Raw genomic sequence first — 9,265 nt, forward strand, 5'->3', positions numbered from 1 at the left:
AAAAAAAAAAAAAAAAAAAAAAAAAAAAAAAAAAAAAAAAAAGTAATATTTTTAGGTTTTCCAAAGAACAAAACTGCAAAACCCTAAACCGGAACTTTTTTTTCGATGCGAAGGTTAAACAAAACTTCTGCTTAAGGCATTGAAAGCATACAAAACCTAAAAACAAACTGGTGGCGCAACCATCATGATTAACAAGAAGAAACAGGTAAATTCTCCATCCATATTTTACGTTTCTCTTTTCCACAACCTTCATCATCTTTGAAAAGTTCAACAGAAGATCGATTGCAATTGCTCTGGCCGTTCTGAGTAACGATCTCACTCTCTTTCAACATTTTTTCTTTTTTGATTTGAGTTTTAATTTTCATATGATTAAGATTTGCATGAAAAGGTACTAACAAGTGATTAAGATTATTAAACCTAAGTTTGGATTTTCCTATGATTGCTGAAATATTGATTTTATTCAGAAATATTCTCCTTTGTGTCTTCCGGGAACCCTAATCTTCCCATGCAGTTGGGTTATCTTTGGGTTTATCCGTGAGAAAAAAAAAATCATCTTTTTTGTTAGCTCCCCTTATTTCCGATCTTACAATTTCTTAGTTCGGTGAGTTAACGATCATCCTTGCAGAACTCTTACATGACCCTGCAAAAAGGTTTGATTTACCTTAACTTTCTGTACATGAAATCATGGATCTTCATCATCAAATACAGATTATCAATATCAGGTAAGAATAATATTATGTTTTGTGATTTTGGTTTCGATTTTTAAGAATAAAATTATGTTTTGCGATTTGGGTTTCGATTTTTTGTTCATTTGATGGAATCCCGTGTGCAAGAGATTAAAAATAGAAGAACAACAACAAGCCTTAAAACCTATGTCTGCCTTTTCTGCAAGTGAATCTATGGTAACCTACATGGCTAAACCTATTCTCTTCTGCGTGAAACAAAACTCGGTTTGCTTTTCTTTCGTTTCTTTATTTAAATTTTATTTTTTCGTGTTTGATTTTATGTGTTTTATATTGCAGGTGCGAGTTTTTGTGTTTTAAAGAACATGTTTTTTCTTTTGTGTCAAGGGAAATCTTGGATCAATCTTTGGATTGTTAGTCATCGGTTGCTGGCTATTTTTCTCCATTTCTATAAGATACATACTTCACTAGATCATAATTAGCCTTCCATATGATGATCATAGGCTGTTTTACAATACATGTTTTAATGATGTAGTTAATTTTTGGTTTTTGCAGAAGTTGAATCACTTTTGAAACCAGAAGAAAGGGCAATATTGGAGCAAAATGAAGCCCCTGATCTTACTAAAGTATCAATTGTTAGTTAGTTAAACCTTTGGCAGACGATAAACCAATTCTAGGATTCTCTTGAGTCTGTCAGACAACCACCACAGCCGGCCATGCCGAAGTCAAGCTGAGAACAATCAAATCCACTTCTGTAGGGTTTGAGATGCAATCAGATCCACTTGAGCTCTGGAGTTCTTGGTGAATATTATTAGTTGACTTGCCTTATCCTGGCTACTATTGCTAACCATGTTCTCTCGAACTGTTTTGGTTATTGTGTTTAGCAGAGGTTTCCAGCCAAGACAACTTAATTAGTGGTCGTAACATTTGAAAATGGAGGAGAGATTTATTTAGCTTAGTCAAATTCTTAGTTACAGGCCTTATTCAGGTGCTGCTATTTATTTTTTTTAGCTAAAGGAATCATTCTTTAAAGCTTTACACAATGCTCCATTATTTATGTCATTTGGTTATCTCTTTTCATGCATTTTCTTCGTTATTTTCTGTTCCAAATGCAATTGCAATATACCGTTTTTTATTGATTCAAAATGGTTGATGACGTGGATATACTCTTAATTATTTTGCTCTCTATATGACCTGTGAATTATTGTGTCTATGACATGTCTCACTTGATTCTTTTCGAACGAAAGCTGTCATTGGCTTTCCTTTTTGAGTCGCTGGCACATCAAATCGGGTATTAAAAAAAGCCTATTCTTCTTCTAAGGTTTGATCCCTCTCATTACTAACTCTCAGTATCAATTTTTTTTTATAATGTATGTCGTCTTTCTCTCAAATGACAAACTAATACTGTAAGTGTAAATGGAGTCTGTACGAGGCTCTTTTGGCAGGAGTATATAATTATACTTAGGCACTTACTAATATAAGTTTTTTGGTTAAAAACTGAGCATTGTCGTCTCTTTACCAACAGGTGAACTATATATAACCCTAGAACTATGCACAATGGATGAGTAGTTTTGTTGGCTAGTCATTACATTTCGGGTTGATCCAAAGTACGCAGAGCTTTGTCTTAGTCATTACACATGTTGATGTTTTTCAGGTTGAGCTTCAACAAGAAGGTACCTAAATAAACAGTGGTGGTACTTATTTGATTGGGTCTCTGTCTCATGGTGGCTGCCATCGGTTAAGTAATAACCACTTGCTTATTCATATAAGTAATTAACCCATGTTGTTGCATATAAAACTGAAAGCCCTAATCACCTCTCTTTTTTGCATTATGGAATACAAAGTTTCCAGATAGATGAACTGTGTTGTCAAGACTGTAAGATTTATTAAATCAATATATCTTCGGGTATTTTTTGTTCGATTAATGTCTTTTACAGGGTTTTTTTTAGGGTTTTTAGGTTTTTCCATAAGCATAACTTAAGCATTTCCATTATGCAGGTGCACACAATAATATTCATGGAAATAGCTTCGAAGATTGCGAATGAAATCACAGTAGGTCAGAGATTTGCTGCCTATATATGGTTATTCTGATGCGACAAGAAGGCGTACCAACAAGTTGTTCTACACAAAAAGTTCTTTTGGGACAGGTAAAATCTATCGGATACCACTTAGTCGAATTTTCCTTTTAATTTTCTTCTAGATAGTACTACTTTGAAGTGCATTTCTTTATTGAAGGGTATGAATACTTGCACTTTGCAGCATAAATCAATATTGCAATATCTAGAACATCAAAAAGTCTGTTAGTTTCTTGGGCGAGGCAAAGCCGAGCTATACCTACTTAAATATCGTTTATCTTTTTTTCTGAGCATGGTATCAACACAAAACTCTGCAATGGACAAGGATAAGATAGGAACTTGATAGACAATGTCTTAATCCTGAAATTGAATATTATTTTTGTTTTTGGTCGGCGTTGAATCTAGAGGGAATGGTACTATATAGCTGGAACGGTACTATCACAAAGGGTCTATTTAAATGCTTTACATCCAAGTTTCTTAAGATTTTAATTTGTATGAACCTCAAGATTTTAATTTGTTGGAAAAGGTGAAGATTCTGCTGGCAAGCAACATTTCCAGAGCTAAATCCAATTGTCTTTTGATGGGCTCCAGTAAAGACCAAGTATAGGGGGAATTTAATGTCCACACTATAGTATATATGCTTAATTCATTCAAGGAATTATAAGCTTCATCTCTTCTGTGCGTAAGTTTCAGTTAGTTCAAATATAGACGTTATACATTTACTGCAAACTTCGAACATGACTCATTTCTTAAAATAGCCATGAAATTTTTTAACTTTACGTACTAAAATTATGAGATTATGTCGTTTCACTCTACAGTTGACTCAGAAACTTGAATGGTCTATGTTTTAAATGTGGTGGTAGGCTTATCTTTTTCTTATGTTGTGACTTATAGGTGCCTGACATTGTTGGTGGTGCTGTTGCTGGAGATAGTGTAGCTATTCATTGTAGTTTATGCTCTTATCTATGTGAAGACGAGGTCACTTTGGTCTTCGTGCATATGAGAAGAATATACAAAGACCCATTGTTGATTTTTATTTTATATGTACGTGTCTGCAATTAGAACTGGAGACAACATATACTATCAGTCTTGGCACAATACTTAATCTATGTACTTTTTGGGAAACTAAACTTATAGTTCTCATTATATGAATTTCCTGATAGCAGTATATGAATTCATGGTCCAAATAATATTCAAAAACTTGAATAGGAAAGCAATATTTAAATTTCTCAAATTGTCTGAAAGATCGGTTGCTTACATAGTCCATTTCTCAAATTATCTGAAAGTTCACCTGTATTGGAATGCTTTTTCGTTTTTATTCATATTGTTCTTCTCATCTCGGGCAAGGCGGAGAGTTAATTGAAGAATTCTGGTCTGGGGCGAAGCCGAGCTTTACCAAATCAAATGGGGACTTGGGCGAAGTCGAGCTTTACCAAATCATATCGGGACTGGGGCGAGGCGAAGCCGAGCTTTACCAAATCATATCGGGACTTGGGCGAGGCGAAACCAAGCTTTACCAAATCAAATCGGGACTGGGGCGAGGCAAAGCCGAGCTTTACCAAATCATATTGGGACTGGGGCGAGGCAAAGCCGAGCTTTACCAAATCATACCGGGACTGGGGCGAGGCGAAGCCGAGCTTTACCAAATCATATCGGGACTGGGGGGAAGCCGAGCTTTACCAAATAAAAAATATGGTTCAAAAAAAGAGGCATCGATGCATTGTATTTGTAGTTTGTAGTGATAGATTGAATTGTTGAACCAAGTTTGAGAAGCTGCCCGGGGCATAGCACGGGCACAAAATCTAGTTAGACTAATAACATATAGTTTCTCATTCATCAAGGTGTCTGGAAAGCACCGAAACGAAATGATAAGTTCCGCACAGCTTTTCAGATGACTCGACATCGTGACAAACCTTATGGGATTGATTCTGGCTATATGTTGTGCCTATATGTTTCTTCAAGGAAAGATTATGGCCTAAAGAAAAAATGTTATATCTTCCATTAGTGAAAGATGACTATGACTCCATACGATGCTTACCAAATTACCGGTTGGCCTGCGGAAATAAAATTTTATATGAGAGTTTCGGCAATGGTCTCTCTTTTGAATAGTGTTGACCATAAAATTGCTTGAGTTGGGCCAATTTGAATCCGAAGAAGAGTTTGAGAAAGCCAACAGAGCGAAACCTAGGGAAGGAAACAAAGATGATGTGAGGGTATCGATACTTATATAAGATATATCAATTAGGTTCATTTAAGTGAAAAATTTAAGAAATCTAAGTAGAGGAAAAAAAAAATCACGAAAACCATATCGATAAGCAGTCGACATCGATGCGCATAAATAGTCGTCGATTGTAGATCAATGATATTCTTCATTTAAAAAGAATATGAAAAAAAATCGACATATAATTCATATAATAAATCTGCCGAATGATTATTGACAAACTCAGAAACCTTATTTTAAAAAAATTGGAATGCTTATCGATTTAGAAAGTTCAAATTTAATCGAACTGGTGGTCGAATTAAGTTTAATAAGATTTCGGCAAAATATCTTCTTTTTTTAATAGGAAAGGAAGCTTCTATTGAGAATCAAAATTACAAATTGTTTTTATCCTGTTGGATAAGCTGATTGATCCATCCAGGAATGTTATTTAGCCAGCAAAAAGAAATAACTTGGGTTCTTGCGTATTTAGCTACAAAGTCTGCAATGTGATTTGCATCTCTGTGTACATAAGTGCATACCCAGTAATCGAAAGAATTTAATAAAACCAAAGTATCTTGGAGTAGATTAGCTGTTGTCCATTTTATTGCTGTGGAAATTCCATTAACTGCCGCTATCACAATCTGACAATCTCCCTCTAAGTGAATCCTTCTCCAACCATTCCTTAACGTCCATTGTACTGCTTATGGAAGAGATTATGCTTCAGCATGTTTTGGATCAATGGCTAGATGTGCACCTCCTCGCAGTCCATAGCTGTTCCCTGTAAAATATCTGCATATTAGACCCTATCCTGAGAGTACTGATTTATCAATATGGGAGGCATCAAAATTTATTTTGAGTGTTCCATTCACTCACTGGTACTTTCCAAATCTTTTTTACTATTCTTACAGAGCTACTACTAGTTGCTTGTAAAGTTTTAGCTCTTGTCCATTCTCCAATCTGCATGATAATGTTGTTAGCCACAGAAGTACTATGAAAATCTTTATTATCAAAGATTTTATCACATCTGGCTTTCCAGGTCAGCTAGAGGATAAAACTAGAAATTTCATACAAGCTAAAATCCTTATGCATAGACATGTTTGCTTTCAAGAAAAAACTACAAAACCAGCTATGTATCTCTTTATTTTTGAAGATTTCACAGATGTTGTAAGGTTTCAGTGCTACCATTGCAGAGAGCACAACTACCATCTTGATGTCTAGTGAACCTAGAAAGTCTAGACTTAGTAGCAATACAACCATGGAGAAATTTACACATAAAGTGCTGGGTTCTTGGGGGAAGTTTATATCTCCAGAAAGATTTCCAACAGATATTAAGATTGTTCTTAGTAGGCTTATTAGCTAGGCGATCTTTCAGAATAGAGCTGTAAGCAGACTTAATAGTAAAAGATCCATTACTAGATGGCTCCCACCTTAGCTTATCCTTACCTGCAATAGGTATTCTAATGTTAGTAATCTCTTTCACCGAAATGGTTAATCTTTGTTTCCTTATTGCTCACAAATGATTCCTTGACCATTTATCTTTCAAAATCAATGTTTTCCTACAAATCAGATTGATAGTCTTAATATTTTTGTTTAATTTTTTAGGTTAATCTTATTTCTAATCCTCATCTATCAAATAATTTTGATTATGTTTTATAACTAATCCTTTTAGCTCCCAAATGTGTTTACAGGTTGCTTCTTCCTTAATGGCGTTTTCCTTGTATGTTGTTGTGATTACATCGTTTGCTCTGCTAGCTAGATTGCTTTTTGAAGCTAAAGTGTTTCCATTGATTCATCATGATGAGAGTTATCAACTCAGCAAGTCCCGATTCGTTGACTTTCAAAGGAAAATTTAAACTAGGAAGAAGCGGAAAAAAGCAATTTCAAATTTGAAAAAAGATGGGGCATAATTGATAACGGTTTCCTTATTTTACTCGGCAGATTGGTAAGCTACCAACTTGTTTCTGTTATTAGAATATCCGGTTATAATTCTCAGAAATATTCATTCCATAATTCTAGACCTGAAAATCTTGTATTCGGAGATGAAAACCCTAAACCTCAAATTCCATACCCTTTATCTACCAAAGTCATAAAACCTTAGAAAACAACCAAATCTTTCAATTTCTCAATCCCAGAATGTCTAAAGAAGCAAATAAACAAGTTGTAGATCTTGCTGAAAAATTTAAGGAAGCTGCATTAGAGTTGGATGTGGATTCAGACAATGAAAGTCTGATAGCAGAAAATGAAGCAACTGAACATAAAGAGGATTAGGAATTCTGTTTGGTTGGAATGATCATTATGGAAGAAGGAAAAATGGGTCTCAAAGCTGTCAAAAAATAAATCAAATTCATTTGGAACTTTATTCCTGAAGATGAAGTGCAGGTGGCAGAGCTAGAGGATAATATCATGGTGTTCAGATTCAAAGCTGAAGAAACAAATAACAATGTTTACATAACTAGACCATGGAGATTAAATGGTCATCTGATGATTTTACATGGGTATACTGCTGAGGTCATTTACAAAGAGCTCGATTGGGTGCACCAATGTTTTTGGATCCAACTCAAAAAACTTTTGCTTGAGCATATGAATCCATTTTCAGTCACAAAAATTGGGAAACTAGTGAGAGAGGTCATATCAATTGAACCAACAGATGCAATTCCAGTGGATAAGGAAGGGGTCAAAGTTTGTGTGGTTATTGATATAAATAATCCACTACGAAGGGGTGTACTTGCAAAAACTATTGCAGGTTATACTAGATGGATTAAGTTTTTTTTATGAAAGGCAACCACACAATGTCTGTCCTTCTTGCTATATCATCAAACACACAAAGGGTGAAGTATATAAGGCAGCTTCATATTACCTAACTAAGGCTCACAATAAACCTATATTCTTTGGTGCAAAAGCAATGCTGGAAATAAGAAGAATGGGGAATGAAAAGAGTTAGATTCTGTTCCACAATCTCAAAAGAAAGAAGAAGCAAAGCATGCAATTTTTGTCCCTCCCAAAGATGGTTTCATGATTTGTCCCGTTAATGATCAGTCTCAAAGTTAAGAGTAAGGTGAATCATATGCAAGATTGGGTAAGAGAGCTAGGACAACAATGAACAAGGGAGAGGAAGCTTCCAATGACTCAAGCAATCAACCTGCTCAAATCAACTCTTGTGGTGAAAATCAATTGAAAACACTTGCTGCAGAGAATCACACATAAGGAAAAACAACTTGGGAACACTAATGGGGAGACTAAGGTAATCTCAAAAGAACTTTATTTATTATTCTCAAACTTGCTTTTCTTTATTGCTATTACAGATAACTTTATCCTTCCTTTTAAACTCAATTGCTCTCTTAACAAAATCCTGTTTAACAAAATGAAGGTCATATCATGGAATGTATGTGGCTTTGGAAACAAAGATACAAGAAACCATTTAAAACCATTTAAACATGCTCATAAGGTCCCAAAACCCAAATATTATTTTTCTGATTGAAACAAAAAACAAAGAAAAGAGGATGCAATATTAACTGACTAGATACAAATACCCAAATGTTGCTTTCTTAAACCCAATAGGTCTGTCAGGTGGCCTATGCATAATGTGGAAGGACAAAATTGATTTGAAAATTGTGGATATGCAGTTGAATATGATTAATTATATAGTCAAATTTGATAGTCAAAATAACTATTCCCTGCTTACTTGTTTGTATGGTGCTCTCAATAATGATGATAAGGAGGCCCAATGGAACCATCTTAGAGATCTTAGAATTGTTCACAGTAACCCCTGGATAGTAATAGGGGATTTAAACTTCATCTTAGACAGGAATGACAAAGAGGGAGGTAATGCTTCAAACCAAAATACTATAGATGAAAATAAGCAACTTATCTTGAACAATAATCTTTTTCAGTATGTCCTATATAGGGAACCCTTTCACTTGGACTAATAGAAGGAGTGGTGCATATTTGATTCTAGAAAGATTAGATAGAGTTCTTTATTCCATTGAGTGGTCTCAAAACTATCCAAATGCTACTCTTTATCATTTGACTGTAGTTGGTAGTGACCATTGCCCCATTATGTTGTTAACTTGTAAGAATGAAAACAATACTAAGAAACCTTTTAGAGTTAACAAATCTTGGTTTAGAGACTCTAGTTGAACTGATCTTATAAAGTCTGAATGGAAATGTCAAAATAATGGTTCTTTTGCTTTTCAATTTGCTAGCTGCCTCAAAAACACTAAGGTAAGTCTGAGACACTGGAATTATCATCACTTTGGAAATATTCAAAATCAGATTTATACTCTTGAATCTCAGTTGTCTATCATTAC

This window comes from Papaver somniferum, chromosome 9, assembly GCF_003573695.1.
Source record: "Papaver somniferum cultivar HN1 chromosome 9, ASM357369v1, whole genome shotgun sequence".
NCBI classification, from domain to species: Eukaryota; Viridiplantae; Streptophyta; class Magnoliopsida; order Ranunculales; family Papaveraceae; genus Papaver; species Papaver somniferum.